Source organism: Heterodontus francisci, unplaced genomic scaffold (genome assembly GCF_036365525.1).
Source record: "Heterodontus francisci isolate sHetFra1 unplaced genomic scaffold, sHetFra1.hap1 HAP1_SCAFFOLD_88, whole genome shotgun sequence".
Lineage (NCBI taxonomy): Eukaryota > Metazoa > Chordata > Chondrichthyes > Heterodontiformes > Heterodontidae > Heterodontus > Heterodontus francisci.
Window position 1 is genome coordinate 1,751,758 of NW_027142063.1, and position 17,473 is coordinate 1,769,230.

Genomic DNA, 17,473 nt, shown 5'->3' on the forward strand with positions numbered 1-17,473 from the left:
CATGTGGAGTTAAAGCAATTCTTCCAGTCAGTTAGTTCAGTTGTCATTTCATGAGAAATTCGGTCATCATGACTTCGTCAGTGACCTCATGGTTCCGGTGTCTGAGTGATGTTAATCATGATGTGATGAAATGATTGTATGTTCCAGTCTTTCCGTGGTGGGTTTTCACACTGAGTAGAAATGTGTTGGACATGGTCTGAAAATGTTTCACACCGCTCCATTCCCAACTTCATTGACTTGCAGAAGATGTATTTCCATCATGACACAGCTCGCTGCACAGCTAGAAGCTGTGCTGAAGGTGACAGCCATGCCTATGCAACTGACAAGGTGACCGAGAGGTTAAGGCGATGGACTGCTAATCCATTGTGCTGTGCATGCGTGGGTTCGAATCCCATCCTTGTCGCTTGTTTATGAACTATTTATGTTGGGGGAGTTTATGTGCAAAGTCAGCCTCAAAACCCGTTTTTGTCTGTGTCCAGATAGTGATTCCAGAATTGGTTATACTTTATTAAAATTGAGACAGACATTTGGAATTCTTCACCCAAACTGCACTGGAATGAAGATCAAATGGGGATCACGAAACGGAGCAGGATTTTTCTTCCCCTCCTTCCTTCCATCTTTACTTTCTCTGGCTTTGCACCAAGTGAAAGACAAATGTGAAAAGCAAATGGCGAGGGAGCAGATGCAGAAAATTATCCTTTGGCAAGAAATTTATTTTCAAATCTTCTTGATAGATTAATTGAGTGAGCAATGCTTTGGCAGATGGAGTTTAAAATGAGGGGTCATCTACTACCTACGATAGATCAGAGCGTTTTTTTAGAAGAGGTGAGATGTTAGAAACGGCGGAGGAGCAGAGACCCGAATACTGAATTAATAAAAGCTCGTGGACTGGTCGAAAATAATGTGAAAAGTGAACAGTATATGAAGATTGGAACTCATGTTGCAGTGATATAAAGCTCTGTGCTCCTGAAGTAAATGTCCAAGCCCAGATTGTGGGGAATCTGTGGAGAGTGATTTGGTTTTTATTCATTCTTGGGTGTGAGTATCGCTGATAAGGCGAGCATTTATTCCCCATTCCTATTGCCGTTGAGAAGGTGGTGGAGAGCTGCCTTCTTGAACTGATGCAGTCCATATGGTGCAGGAACATCCACAGTGCTATTGGGGAGGGAGTTCCAGGATTGTGACCCAACAACAGTGAAGAAATGGCGATATCGTTCCAAGTCAGGATGGTGAGTGACTTGGAGGGGAACCTGCAGGGAGTGAGTTCCCATGCATCTGCTGCCCTTGTCCTTCGAGGTGATAGTGGTCACGAGTTTGGAAGGTGCTGTTGAAGGATACTTGGCGAGTTGCTGCAGTGCATATGGAGATGGTACACACTGCAGCCGCTGTTTACTGGTTGTGGAGGGATTGAATGTTTAAGGTGGCGGGTTAGGTGCCGATCAAGTGTGCTGCTTTGTCCTGGATGGTGTTGAGCTTCTTGAGTGTTGTTGAGTGGGATGTATTCCATCCCACTCCTGACTTGTGCCTTGTAGATGGTGGACAGGATTTGGGGTGTCAGGAGGTGAGATACTTGCTGCAGAATTCGTAATCTCTGACCTGCGCTTATAGCCACAGCATTGATGTGACTGGTCCAGTTACGTTTCTGGTCAAGATGTTGATGGTGGGGGATTTAACGATGATAATGCTTCTGAATATCAAAAGGTAGATTTTTTCTCTCTCTCATTGGAGATGTTCACTGCTTGGCACTTGTGTGGCCAGAAGGTTGCTTGTCACTTATCAGCTCAAGCCTGAATGTTGTTCAGGTCTTGCTGCTTGCAGGCACAGACTGCTTCAGTATCTGAAGAGTTGTGAGTCATCATCTAACATTCCCACTTCTGACTGATGTTGAAGAGAAAGTCGTCAATGAAACAGCTGGGATGTTTGGGTCTGCGACACTACCCTGAGAAACTCCTGAGGCAATGTCCTGGGCTGAGATGATTGGCCTCCACTAACCACAACATCTTGTTTTGTGCGAGGTATGTCTTCAACAAGTGGAGAGTTTTCCCCCTGATTCCCATTGACTTCGATTTTGCTGGGGATCCTTGATGCCACACTCACTCAAGGGCAATCACTCTCACCTCTCCTCTGGAATTCCAGTCTTTCATCTCTGTTTGGACCAAGCTGCAATGAGGTCATACGAACATAAGATCAGAAGGACTAGTAGCAGGAGTAGGCCATTTGGCCCCTCGAGCTTGCTCCGCCATTCAATAGGATCATGGCTGACCTGATCATGACCTCAACCCCACTTTCTTGCCTGCCCACATAACCCTTGGCTCCCTTGTAGATACAAATCTTGAAGCCATTCAATGACCCAGCCTCCACTGCTTTCTGCGGTAAAGAATTCCAAAGATTAATGACCCTCTGAGAGAAGAAATTCCTTCTTAAATGAAAAACCCTTAAATCTGAAACTGTGTCCCCGAGTTCTAGATTCCACCACGAGAGAAAACATCCTCTCAGCATCTACCCTGTCAAGCTCCCTCAGAATCATATATGTCTCAATAATTCTCCTTTCATTTTTCTCAACTCCAATGAGTATCGGTCCAACCTGCTCAACATCCCTCATGAGACAACACCTTCATCACAGAAATTAATCCAATGAACCTTCTCTGAACTGCCTCCAATGCAAGTATATCCCTCCTTAAATAAGGAGACCAAAACTGTACACAGTACTCTCGGTGTGGTTTCACCAGCACCATGTACATTTGTCGCAAGACTTCTCTACTTTTATTCTCCATCCCCCTTGCAATAAAGGGTAACATTCCATTTGTCTTCCTAATTATTTGCTGTACCTGCATGGTAACTTTTTGTGATTCATGTACGAGAACACCCAGATCCTTCTGCACCGCAGCATTCTGTAATCTCTCACAATTTAAATAATATTTTCATTTTCTATTCTTCCTACCAAAGTGGATAACCTCACATTTTCCCACATTCTACTCTATCTGCCAAATTATTTCCTGGAGCTGAGAGACCCTGGCAGAACCTAAATTGAGCATCGATGAGCAGATTATTGCTTAGTGTGTGGTGCTTGATAGCACTGTTGGTGACATCTTCCATCACTTTGCTGATGATTGATAGTAGACTGATGGGGCGGCAATTGGTCAGATTGGATTTGTCCTGCATTTTTTTTATGGAGAGGTCACACTTGGGTAATTTTCCACATTGTCAAGTAGATGCCTGTGTTGCAGCTCTACTGGAACAGCTTGGCTGAGAGCGCAGCTAGTTCTGGAGCACAAGTCTTCAGTACGAGTGTGGAAGTGAGCAGAAAGGCATGGCACTATGCTTAATGGGAAATCTAGCCAAGTTAGGAATAGTAGCTTTGCTGAGCTTTGATTTTAAGTGGCAGAAACCACAATGAAATAGTTAAAAGTAAAGGCAGAGCGTGTGAGACTGTAAAGACTAGCCGACACTGGTAATTGCAAAGACATCTGTTCTTTATGGCCTGATTGTGTGACTCCCTGTGGTTTGGAACAAATGGACTCCTGTGAATCAAATGATGTCCATCCCTGTGTGAGTGATAAGGGGTGCTAGGCCCCTCTTATCTTCGTGAACTGCCGCTACTTGATGTAGCTGCAGACTGCACGAAACACTCAGGAATGTACACCTAATAGAGATAGCAGGATGCACCGCAATTACTTGTCACAAGGTAGAGACAGACTCATGATCCATGTAGGGAGTGAGACTCGAATGATTATAAATGATTCCTATGCTCTTGCTAATTAGCTTGCTTGTCTGCTTTGTTTTATGTTGCTGGTACAAAACAATATTTTATTAGTAACAAGTATGTATTGAGAATGGAGTGTATTGTAACCTCAGTAACAGATGTACTGCATGTCACCACGTGGGTGAAGTCGAATTGTATCTCACTGATTGGTTAAACAAGGGGGTGTAGCATGAATCTTAATGTATAAACAGTAGTACCCGTATCAAAAAACTTCACTTACTCTCGTGGACCAGACAGACTCTGGGTGGAGTCAGTGTCGTTGCATTAGAGTAAGTCAGCCGGCTAAATGCGCAAATAAAGTAATTGATTTTACCTACACATCCGACTCAGTATATTCACTGAACCAGACTGAAGGCAAAAATAACTCAGAATTACACTAGAGCCGGAATGTTGTTAGGGCCCATAGTCTTTGCTGTATCGAGTGCCTTCAGCTGTTTCTTGCCATTATGGGGAGTGAAGCAAATTGGCTGAAAACTGGAAGCTGTGATGCTGGGGACCTCAAGAGGCCGGGATGAATCATCCACTGAGCAATTTCTGACTGAAGATGGTTTCAAATGCTCCAGCTTCATCTTTTGCACTGACGTGCTCGGCTCCACCAAAATTGAGGATAGGGATGTTTTTAGACCCTCCTCATCTGGTTCGTTATTTAATTGTCCACCACCATTCATGACTGGATACCTAGTTTCTCAGGGCAGTGCCCTAGGCCCAACCATCCTCAGCTGTTTCATTGATGGCTTTCTCTTCAACATAAGTCAGAAGTGGGAATGTTCGCTGATGATTCACAACTCCTCAGATACTGAAGCAGTCTGTGCCTGCAAGCAGCAAGACCTGAACAACATTCAGGCTTGAGCTGATAAGTGACAAGCAACATTCTTTGATCTGATCCTGAGGGAGATATCCGTGCGTGGAGTGGCGGGATGTATGGAGAGTGATTCTGAAGAGGGTGTCTGAGCCTGGAGGGAAGAATCTGTGGTGAGTGGTCCTCAAAGGATGTCCGTGTCTGGAGATTTAGGATCTCTGAAGAGGGTATCCGAGCCCATAGTGCTGGGATGTATGGAAAGTGATCCTGAAGTAGGTGTCCGAACCTGGAATGGTGGGATCTGTGGAGAGTGATCCTGAAGTGGGTGTCCAAGCCTGGAGGGCAGAATCTGTGGGGCGTGATCCTGACGAGTGTGTGTAAACCTGGAATGGAAGCTTTCTGTGGAGGTACAGGTGGAGGCCATTCATTCCCAGTATTTTAAAGAGGTTTAGCATAACTTATATGTTTTTACTCTATGCCTCTATTAGTAAAGCCAAGTGTCCTGTTTGCTCTTAGCTACCTTTTCAATCCTTCTCACATTGGTGTACATTGTCTGTCTGCTCCTGCACCCAGTTTAGAACTGTAACGTTTCATTTATATGGCATTCTTCCTTCCAAATTGTATCACTTCACACTTCTCTGTGTAGAATTTCATCTGTTATGTGAAAGCCCATTTTACCATTTTTTTTAAGTTCCCCTGAAGTGTGTTACTATCACTGGCATTGGACAAAATTCCTGAGCATTCTTTGATGCTATCTCCATAGACAGAGCAATCTTTTACGCGAGCTCAAATGTAGGATTTTGTGTGTTTAGTATCTTATTTCACCCACCAATATAAGCACAAATATGTCACGTAAATCTTGTTCACTGCAGTCCCTGCTGCTGTTTGCTGCCTATATTTACAGGCTTTTATCTCAACCTCTTCACCATGTTCTCTAATATATTCAGGGGGCATCAGCAGAGAAAATGTTCACCAAGCATGGCAAGTGCAAGGAAATGTTTATTTATGTCATTATGTCATGAACATAATATACAAATTTTTACATGTGTGAATCATCAAGATGTGTCTTCAGAAATGGAACCCCGTCACAATAAACACTGTCACCTTTCAATGTTTAGCAGACAGGTTTGACGGCCTGATGAGTGTGATTCCCATATTAATGTGTTTGTACAAAGTTCGGGGAAAGATGGAGATACGAATAATTTACAGGGAAATCTTTTAAACATATTACCACATCTCTCACTCACAAAGATCTGCAAACACATGGATTCAGAAAGAACCTGAGTACAAAATCAGCTTAAATAAACACAGCCAGAGAGACTTGCGATAACCTGCAGCTCAGGGAAAGTACATGATGTTATGGAAGGGATTCTGTTTCTTTTGTTAAAATATTTTTTGAAGAAGTCATAATCAAACTGAATAAATGTAGGACCAGTTCTTTTTCAAGAGGGCACCAAAAGGACCAATTTGGCAACTATGTTTACTGGTTGTCACATGATTCAAGTTAAATATAGAACAGAAACCCTGATAACCGGGAGAAGTGTGGTTAGTGAAGTCAGTCATGCCCCTTGAATGGACAACCTTGGCAGCAGCAGCGCAAACCGAAGACAGCAGAAAACTCACAACCTTTGATTGTAGCAGTCAGTGTGTTTTACCTGCTGGAGTGAGCAGCTGATAAAGTTAGCCTGAAGATTCGTCAAGGAAGGAGAGAAGACCACAACCCAGTTTGTTTTCCAGAAAATCTTTAAAAGACCCTGAGAAGTCCACTGAGTTAATTCATCTTTTCGCATGTCTTTGAAGAAGGCCTGCTAAAATTAATTCTCAATGCCTTCTGAAAAGAACTGTTCGAAAATACCCTAGTGAGATGTCTACGTATATTCGGAAGTTAGACTGTATTCCAGTTTTGGAGCAACATATCTCATCTGATGATTTCTTCAAAAATGAGCAAATAAACAGCCCAAGAGGTTGTTTTTGTCTGCAACAGAGTGCTGAATTAAAAAAAAAAATCCCTTTTATTTTTTCAGCAATCCGGTGTGTGTGTGTGTGTGTGTGTGTGTGTGTGTGTGTGCGTGTGGCTCGAAGACAAAAAAAAGGACTTTAAAAGTTGTTCAAGGTGAAAAAGGAACTTTTAAAATTTCCACCTGTGTGTTTATGCTTCACTTCATGACTAGTGAAAACTTATTCGACAATAAATGGATAATTTTGTTGTTCATTAAAGAAACCTGGTCAGTGTCTTCTATTCTGGGAACAATAGAGTACATGACTGACTGTATCAGTAAGTGGGAAAAGTTAAAATAGATGTTGTGACCTGTGGAGAAGTGGGATGAGAATAAAGAGTGCCCTCCTCTGCCCTTAGTTGTCACAGCATTTGTGATCTGGCTCAGTAGCTTAATTGGTTCGAGTGTTTGTCTAATAATCAGAAAATCTTGGATTCATATCCTTGCTTCAAAAGTTTAGCTGTCAATCGTTTACATATGTTTTCTTGTGAACTTTAACTTTTCTTATGAATTTTATTCACAAAAGAAAACTGCTCAGTGGTTGCCTTTGTGAAGGATGTGAGTTTGAAATGGCTGTTCCTGCTCATACAGATGTTCAGTGCTAATATTTCAACGGCAACTCAATCCGCTACAATTTCTTTGAGAGCAATGTGTTTGCAGTTGCATTTAACCTGGAAAACAGCTCAACATTAATCTCACTGAAGGAAAGTGTGACCGTGTTGTATGTTTCAGAGTGTTTGTGTCGTTTTGTGTCTCTTTTAACCAAGACTATAACACGACGCAAAGGGGTGGGTTGATCCGAGGTTTAGAATATATTATCATTCAGGAGCAAGAAAAATCAAAAGGAACAAAATAAGAAACCCCAGTCTCCAGATTTGAGAATCTGTAGATCCACTTTGGGAAAGTGAATCAGAGCAGAATGAAGGGTGAACTGTCCGACTGCCCAGAAGAGATGAAGACACAGCTCAGTCAGCACGTTCCCCTGGTTTATGATGCTGGAACATTCCTCACACTGAAATTATTCAATCAATATTCATCTCCCAAGTCGGTCTGAGGCTGTGCCTCTCTGATCACGTGGAGTTAAAGCAATTCTTCCAGTCAGTTAGTTCAGTTGTCATTTCATGAGAAATTAGAAGTGATCATGACTTCGTCAGTGACCTAATGGTTCAGGTGACTGAGTGATGTTAATCATGATGTGATCAAATGATTGCATGTTCCACTCTTTCCATGGTGGGTTTTCACACTGAGTTGAAACGTGTTGGACATGGTCTGGAAATGTTTCACACCGCTCCATTCCCAACAGGCCATCTCCTGATGTGATGGAAATTCCATTTACTTACAGAAGCTACATTTCCATCATTGCACATCTGGCTGCACAGTCAGGATCTGAGCTGAAGGTGTCCGTCCTGCCCAAATTTCCATAGAGGCAAAAAAGACATGTGATGGGTTACTGGCACAAAGCTGGGTGATGAGGTGTTTGAGAGGTTAAGATGATGGATTATTAATTCCTTCTGTTTTACATGTATGAGTTTGAATCCCATCTGCATCAACAGTTTATAAAATGTTCAATCCATTGTTACTTCGTAATTCACCAGCTTTTGCAGAAAGTAGGACTTAAGCTGTTGCAGTACCTGTTAGAAAGATAGTCGAAGTTATTCTGAAGCCATCTTCCAATGTCATCTACATGGAAGCGGGATTTTAAAGGATAAGATGTAGTTTTTAAAAGTCACTTCAATCTTACTCGAGTCTTTACAAAGAAGCCAGGTAAATCTTTGATGAAAACGCATATACATTTAGAGATCTTTTAAAAGCACTTCAATCTTGTTAATAAAAAGTCAGATATAAATTTAAGAACTCTGATAAGGCTATGCTAAAAAGTTACATACAACTAAGAAACAAAATACAACATTTAAAATGTCTGAACTCCCTCTGAAAGTTGACCCCTGCTGCTGCCGGTGTCTTCCTGGAATAGTGGAGCTGTTGTGTCAACAGAAAAGTCCTTCCCGAGCAGGCCCTGAGCCTGTTGGTACCGGCTCCAATCCAACCAAGGTAAAAATCAGGATACATTGTGGGCAATGAGCCCAAATTGCTGAACTACAGGTCCCTGTCACTTTAAAGAGTGGGCTGGTGCGATTATGATCAGAGGCTCCTTCTGAGCACATTTCGCACCACCACAACTTCCAGATGCTGGTGTTAGTGTGTGCATGTACCGGCAGTTGCAGTGCTGTTCAGACCCTCAATAGCAGTGAAAGTCTCAGTGTTCGCCGCCAATGGGGCTGTAAAATCCAGGCCAATATCTCACAGCCCTGTTAGATTTGCTCTCCCTCTGTACAAAATCAAACTCCACACAGTGTCTTTCACTCACTCCTGTTTCCAGCCCTGATGGTGCAGAAATCCCCTCTCAAAGGTACACAATCCAGTTGATTTCTGATCAAATATCTCCTTCCTCATTCAATAGAGGAAACAGAGACATGAACAGGAGTCAGGTGCAAGAAAGTTTCACCAACAGAGCAAAGAAAGGCACCAACAAAAGTCACACCTACGTTCCAAATCATTTCACAGGAATATTCTTTCACTTGTTTTGTAAGATGACTGCAATAAATCTGAAAATGAGCACCATGAGGTTTGTGTTCACTCGTCACTTGTTCTCCTGTGTTTGTCTGTCAGGTTTGTAATTCAATTTGTATTGGATATTGAAGAGAATCTCTTTTCAAGATGATTGCACATTGTATTGTGTTTAAAGCAACCAACTTGTAAAATGGCAGATAATGAATGTTTCAATACCTGTGTGACCAGATTCTTCCAATGCTTTTCAACAGCTAGATTGATGATGCTTGTAATCTGTATCCTGTGGCGAATGGGAGAGGAGAATAAAAACATGGTGCATGAACAGGACAGACTGTGTAAAATGGGAGCACAGAAATACTGCCACCTCATTGAAAGTTAATGAGATTTATTCGAAGTCAGACACCTGTCCACAATGAACAAGTGAATACATTAATTGTCCACTTTCAATCTAAATGGGACTGAGGTTCCAACAGAGAAGTTTTCTGGAAAATACCTGCTGCAGTTTTAAAATTGATGAACTGGAACATCTTATACTAACTTTCAAATAACTGTAGTGATTGTATAGTTCTCATAGTGGAGAGAAGGAGTTGTTTATAAATAGAAGCAGAAAGACACATTTGTGGATTGGTGAATGAGCTTTGTCTTTCTGAAATGTATTTGCCCTTTGGTTGCAGGTCACTGGAAATTCTTTTTTACATTTCAATTGTAGCAGCAGCAGTTAGCAGCAAAATGTCTGATTAATCAGAGTAGTGGGTCTGGGAAACACTTAAACAGCCGAGACCCTGTAAAACAGAACTCCAAGTAATAGTTTAAATAAGGCACTGAACTGACAGAGCGGTAAAGGCCTGCTCAGGTCAGGAAAAAAACCCGACACGAACCTGACAGAACCACATTGGACCCGAGCCCGACCCGGCCCGAGTATCTCCATTTATTCCCACGCCCAAACTAACCCGAGCCTTACCCGACCACCGGAATGTTCACTTTACCTACCTCCCGATTCCGAATCTACAGGAAGCTGCAGCATGAGCGCAATGACATCATAGAGATGCTCACTTGCTCACTGAGCAGACTCAGAGTTTCCCTCCTTGACGTCCCAGACTCCCAGCTGAGGTTGGCTTTTCAACTTTTGACACTGATTAAACTCAACTTCCCAGCAGAGCAAAATTTAATACTTACTGTGTGTGTCACACCCGGACCTAGCCTAACCTGGACCCAGCCTGACCTGAACCTGACCCAACCTGATCCGAACCTGAAAGCCCGGAAGAGCGACCCGACACGACCCGAACCCGACACAGGTCGTCGGGTCCCGTCGGGTTCAGGTCGGGTAGCAGGCCTTTCCAGAGCGGAGGTCAGATGAGGATTGAATTAATTTCAATCACTGAATCTAAACAAGAAGTAAATCTGTCAGGAATGGAAGACTTTGCTTTATCTGTGAGCTTGTGACGCAACGGTAGCGTGTCTGACTGCAGATCAGAAGATTGTGTGTTCAAATCACATCAGGCTCAGTTATGTTTTAAAGCAGCTCAATTTCCTGGATTTTATCTCAGAAGAAAGTTCGTTCTATTGGAATGTTCAGTGAATGTTTGAATTTCAAGATCAACTTTAATAGATTAAAGTCCTGATTTCTGGTTCCGTTCCATTTCCATGCTCAGTTCTTATTTCACACTGTTTTATATCAGAACAATGTTTCAGGGATGTGATGTGTCCATTGTTTGTACAATCGCTCTGTCACCCAGCGTGAGAAATAAAACACAAACCGCCCAGCGTGCGGCTCAGACCCATACCTGGCTCTGTCTATAGGCCGCTTAGTTCAGTTGGTTAGGACGCAGTGTTGATAACAACAAGGCTGTGGATTTGATCCCCATGTGCGCTGTCACATGGTCAGTCATTAATCTGACACATTTTTGGAACACTTAAAATCCAACTTTCAGATGCAAACAAGTTTACATAAAATGTCAGAGGAAACTTATTTTGAATAACATCCATTGTATCTTTGTCACTGGTCTGGAGTAACACAGAATTCTTTCCAATTATCTTCCGTTTGCTGATAAACGTTGGACTCGTGGCCTGTTCTCGTTCATGGTCACGAGCAGCAAAAACAGACAGAGTGAGTCTGACCCCCCAGAGATGTGGAAAAGGCTTCAGTTTGGGACAAATGCAGCAAATCAAATGTTCACCCTGCCCCGAGAGAGTCAGAAACTGGGGAAAAGGACACAAGGAGATAGAGAATAAGCAAAAGCAGACAATGTAAATATCTCCCATCCTTGATATCTCTCCATTCCAATCCAACCTTCAGAGTTGGGTAAATAATTTCAGTGTAAATTGTGCAATTCGAGAGTCAAAACTAAATGGCGATGCAGAATAAAGGAGAACTGCCAAAACCCCAGATTGAACCAGGGATCTTCAGTCGAACACTCTCCCAACTGAGCTATTTCAGTCTCACAGGCTTGGGATGATAAGTGGCAAGTAACATTCGCACCACACAAGTGCCAGGCAATGACCATCTCCAACAAGAGAGAATCTAACCATCTCCCCTTGACATTCAATAACATTACAATCACTGAATCCCCCACTATCAACATCATGGGGGTTACAATGGGAAGCCATACAAATAACGTGACTAGAAGAGCAGGTCAGAGGCTTGGAATCCTGAGGTGAGTAATTACAGTGCAGCTGTTGGCTCCACCCCAGGGGCTGAATTTGTTCTGTAAACTATGAAGCAGCTTCTCTCAAATCCCAGGTTTATGATTAAATCCTCTTACAAAAGCCCCAAAGTGTGATATATTCCTCTCACTCATCCATGACTCCTGACTCCCCAAAGGCTGTCCACCATCTGCAATTCACAAGTCAAGAGTGTGATGGAATACTCTCCACTTGCCTGGATGGGTGCAATTCCAACTCAAGAATCTCAACATGATCCAGGACAAAGCAGCCCGCATGATTGGCACACCATCTACAAACATTCACTCCCTCCACCATCGACGCACAGTGGCAGTAGTGTGTACCGTCTCCAAGATGCACTGCAGCAAAGCACCAAGACTCCTTCGACAGCACCTTCCAAACCAGCGACCTTTACCACCTGGAAGGGCAAAGGCAGAAAATGCAGGGGATACCACCACCTGCAAGTACCCCTCCAAGCCACACATCATCCTGACTTGGAACTATATCGCCGTTCCTTCACTGTCGCTGGGTCAAAATCCTGGAACTCCCTTCCTCACAGCACTGTGGGTGTACCTACCCCACATGGACCGCAGTGGTTCAAGAAGGCAGCTCACCAACACCTTTTCAAGGGCAATTAAGGATGGGCGGTCAATGCTGGCCTAGCCAGCAACGCCCACATCGCATGAATGAATGAATAAAAAAGTGAAGTATCCCTTGTGTCATTGTTTTGGTAGAAAATATAACCCTTGTGGAATTGCCCCTCCCAATCACACCTCACTTCACAGAACAAAGAAAATGGAGAAAATTTATGGCACAGACTGAGACCATTTAGCAATCGTGTCTGTGCCAGCTGAAAAAGAGCGATCCAGCCCAATCCCACTTTCCAGGTCTTGGGAATGGGATCCGAACAGATCTCAGATCTCACATTATGTGAATGTTCTGTTGAAGTATTGGTGAGCTGATATACCAGGGGAGATTCACACTGTTAGACAGTGTGAAATACATTCAAGTATTTATAAAACATTACAACATGTGAGTAATATTCCCCATTGCTTTCTCAGCACTGATGGATTGTGAAGTGGGAGACAGCCAGAAGTCCCATTGGTCCACACTGACCCTGAGCTGAGAATGAAATGAGACAAAGTTCAGACTTCAGCAGCGAGATGCTGCAGAGAGGTAAGAGTCCTGAATCAAGGAGAGACTTTCTCATCCTGCTGTTGAATCTCGTTTCAAACACTCCTTGAACTCTCTGCCGAGGAATTCAGAGATGGAGAATGCCTGTAAAATCAGCCGACAAAGGAAATAAAAGACACCCACCGTGGGGCTCAAACCCAAAAACTTGAGATTCAGAGTTTCATGCTTTCAATGACTGAGCTCACCATGCCTGAGACAGTGTCCCCGTCCTGTCTGTTATTGGACAGTGCAGCTGTTGGCTCCATCCCAGGGGCTGAATTTGTTCTGTAAACCATGAACCAGCTTCCTCTCAAATCCCAGGTTTATCAATAAATCCTCTTACAAAAGCCCCAAAGTGTGATATATTCCTCTCACTCAACCAGAATAAAAGTTACATCTTTTGCTCTTTTTACCTTCCAAACATTAACTTATATTTTGCTCAGCATTTATTTCTCTCTCCTTTTTATGTTGTGCATTTCCGAATAAACATTTCATTTCAATTATTTATGAGGGATGAAATGAACAGAAGAGATTTTCTGCAATGGTACCAGGGGTGTGGGACAGAGTGAGTGGTTCGGATCTGGAATACACTGCCTGCGAGTGTGCTGGAGGCAGATTCAATCGTGGTTTTCAAAAGGGAATTGGATAAACACCTGAATAGAGAAAATTTGCAGGGTTACAATGAAAGGGCAGAGGAGTGGAATTAGCTGATTTGCTCTTGCAAAGAGCTGTCATGGACATGATGGACTGAATGGTCTCCTTCTGTACTGTAACCATTTGATTCCTTGATTCTAACTCTGTCAAAGTTGTTCTGAACTTGCTCTGCTCCAAGGAGAACAACCCCAGCTTTTCCAGTCTCTGCACATAACTGAGGTTATGAGGAACCATGGGGAATCCACTGTAAACCTTCCTCCAGACAGAAATACAACTGTTCACCACCATACTGTGACCCAGCTGTTCACATGATTTGGATGTGGGGACCAAATGTAGTATTTCCAAGTTTGCAGATGACACAAAACTAGGTGGGAATGTGTGTTGTGAGGAAGATGCAAAGCGGCTTCAAGGGGATTTGGACAGACTTAGTGAGTGGACAAGAAAGTGGCACATGGAATATAATGTGAAAAGATGTGAAGTTGTCCACTTTGGTAGGAGAAACAGATGTGCAGATTATTTCTTAAATGGTAAGAGATTAGAAAGTGTAGATGGACAAAGGGGCCTGGGTGTCCTTGTCAGTAAGTGACTGAAAGCTAACATGCAGGTGCAGCAAGCAATTAGGAAGGCGAATGACATGTTAGACTCTATCGCAAGAGGATTTGAGTACAGGAGTAGTGAAGTCTTGCTTCAATTGTATATAACCTTGGTTGGACTGCACTTTGGAATACTGTGTGCAGTTTTGGTCCCCTTACCTTAGGAAGAATATCATTGCCATCGAGGGAGTACAACGAAGGTTCACCAGACTTGTTCCCCGGGTGGCAGGACTGTCCTATGAAGAGATTTTGGGGAAACTGGGCCTGTATTCTCTAGAGTTTCGAAGAATGAGAGGTGATCTCATTGAAACTTACCATGTATTTAAAGGGATAGACAGGGTAGATGAAGCTATTTCCTCCGGTTGAGGAATCTAGAACCAGGGGACACAATTTCAACATAAGGGGAAAGTCACTTAGGACAAAGATGAGGAGAAATTCCTTTACTCAGAGGGTTGTGAATCTTTGGAATTCTCTACCCCAGAGGGCTGTGGAAGCTCAGTCATTGAGTATGTTTAAAGCAGAGATTGACAGATTTCTAAATACAAATGACATAGGGGATATGGAGATAGTGTGGGAAAAAGGCATTGAAGTGGACGATCAGTCATCATCATATTGAATGGCGGGGTCGGCTCAATGGGCTGAATGGCCTGCTCCTGCTCCTATGTTCCTATTAGTCTGTAAACTTCATATCCATGCTGTCATTGTCCCTTTTATTCCATGGGCTTCAGTTTTACTGGCAGTCCAGTATGTGACATCATCAAGAAGGTTTTCAATAAGTTAAATAAGGAGAAATTGTTTCCAGTGGCAAAAGGGTCAGTAACCAGAGGATGTATTTATCAGGTGATTGAGAAAAGAACCAGAGGCGAAATGAGGAATGATTTTTTTGTACGGTGATGTGTTGTGATCTGGAATGCACTGTCTGATCAGGACTTGAAAGCAGATTCAGTCGTAACTTTGAAAAGCAATAGGGATAAATACTGGAAGGAAAATGTACAGATTACAGGAAAAAGCTGAGCATCAGAACTAATTGGATAGCACAACCAAAGAGACAGCATTGACACAATGGACCAAATGGTCTCCTTCTTTGGGTATCATTCTATGGTTTTATGAACACAATGTTGGTACAATTGCTTGAGTTGGAAGGGAAGTGAACCCAGATTCCGAGTATTCTAAACACCAGACCCAAACCAACTGAACAAGCCTGTTGTTTAATCTCTGTTTTTCGCACCAGCTTCTCCTCGCTCTTTCTGTGTTTCCAGCCTGGTCTGTTCCTCTGACCTTCATTCCTGACACTCTATTGAGAATGGCCAACTCACTGCACCTCTCACACACACCGTCACTCCACCCCTTCACCCACTTCCAAACCTCTCTGTTCAACAGTACCTCACATCTGCTCCTCTGCTCCATTAATATAACAGGAAAACATTTTCAAACAGACATTTCTAGACAGTGAACGTTCCAGTAAGACAAGGTAAAGATCAGATTCATTCACTTGAAACACAGAGAGAGCAGCTCTCCCTGTTCAGTCTAAGGAGCAGATGTAGTTTCACTCCCATTAGTCTTAGAGACATGGGCCAGAATTTTAAGGGACCGTTGGAGACGGGAATGGAGGCTGGGGAGGGGGAGGGGGGTGTATAAGATAGGGATGGAAGACGTCGGACCGGATGTTTCTGTCAGCGGCTGACATGGAGGGCAGACTTCGCACATCCACACGGCAAGAAGGCATTTAAAGTATTTATGAGTCCAATTGTCAGCAATTTTATTCACTGGGTTCAATTGAAATAACAGCACACGGGAACCACGGGGCTTCAGAGCCTCGCCTGGTTAAAGGAGGTGACTGGAAGGTGGGAGCTGAGTGTTGGCTTCACTGGGAAGCTATCGGGTGAGGCAGCGTAACTTGGCAGCAAGGGTGGAGGGGGAAAGGGCATCGGGAAACACTGTCAGGAGTGGGGGCCAATGTGCCAGCTCTGCAGAGGGAACAACACCAGGGTGCCATTGGGGCAGTGCCACTTCATTGAGGGTGACAAGTGAGGTAAATGTGGCTGGGTGTTGTTTACTGTAAAGGCCTTGCACTCAGGGAGGGGCAACCTGTCATGGCCCTCATTCACCCTGGATTCGAGGCTCCCATTGAAGAGGAGGAGGAGTCGAGAGGGAGGGAGGGAGGTGCAGGCACCAGCAGGGACACCACAGCAGCTTGGGGGCCCACAGGAGGGCCAGCCTCGAACAGGAGGCTGGAGAAGGAGGCAGAGGAACACGTCAGCCGAGGTTCAACTACCTGCAGATGTCCGAGTGAGAGTGTTTCCACAGACTCCGCCTCTCAACGGAGGTTGTCACTCATCTTTCTGCCATGATGGGACTTGGTGGGCACCTGATGCCAGTGTCACTGAAGGTCACCGTGCCACTGAACGTCTACACCAGCAGATCATTGCGGTGATCCACTGGAGATATGTGTGGAATCTCACAGTCTGTGGTGAATCAGTGCATCAAGGAGGTCACCAATCTCCTGTTCAGGAGGGCCGGTGACGATGTGCACATTGATCCAAACAGTCAAGCTGAAAGGGCTATAGGATTCGTGGCCATCGCTGGATTCCCCCAGGTGTAGGATGCCATTGACTGCACCCATGTGACCATCAAGGCTCCCGCAGACCAGCCAGCAGCCTTCAACAGGAAGGGCTTCCACTTGCTCAGTGTGTAACTGGTTTGTGACCATCACAAATGCATCCTACAGGTGTGTGCACAAATCCCGGGAAGCAGTCACAACGCCTGCATACCAAGGCAGTCGCAGGTACCAGAACTTTTCCGTGGCCCCATGCGCTTTCTGAGATGGATCCTTGGTGACAAGGGCAACCCAGTGAGAACATGAGTACTGACGCCTGTGAGGAACCCACACAAGAATGCAGAGGAGAGGTACAACACCTGCCACGAGTCAACCCGAGCGACCAACAAAGAGGCCATTGGTCTCCTGAAGATGAGATTCAGGCACTTAGATTGTTCCTGTGGTGCCCTTCAGTATGTCCCGGCGAGGGTCTCGCATATCGTGGTGTTTTGCTGTGCACTGCACAATCTGGCATTACAGAGGGGTGAGGTGTTGACTCGTGAGGATATCATGGAGCGTGATGGCTCCTCTGATGATGAGGATGTGGAGGAGGATGCTGCTCAGGCAGTGCCAGATGAAGGACCTCAGGCACAGCAGGAAAGCCACCATGAGATACACACAAGGGAGACACGAGACACCCTTATACATTCACGTTTCCTTTGAGCCTTA

General features: G+C 44.1%; 2 non-coding genes across 2 annotated transcripts; both read left to right on the forward strand.

The window, feature by feature from the left end:
• Window positions 1-321: 321 nt before the first annotated feature.
• Window positions 322-403, forward strand: trnas-gcu (transfer RNA serine (anticodon GCU)). The gene has a single exon. It is a non-coding gene; the product is annotated as a tRNA-Ser (tRNA).
• Window positions 404-10,560: 10,157 nt separating this feature from the next.
• trnac-gca (transfer RNA cysteine (anticodon GCA)) lies at window positions 10,561-10,632 on the forward strand. The gene has a single exon. It is a non-coding gene; the product is annotated as a tRNA-Cys (tRNA).
• The last annotated feature ends 6,841 nt before the right edge of the window (window positions 10,633-17,473 follow it).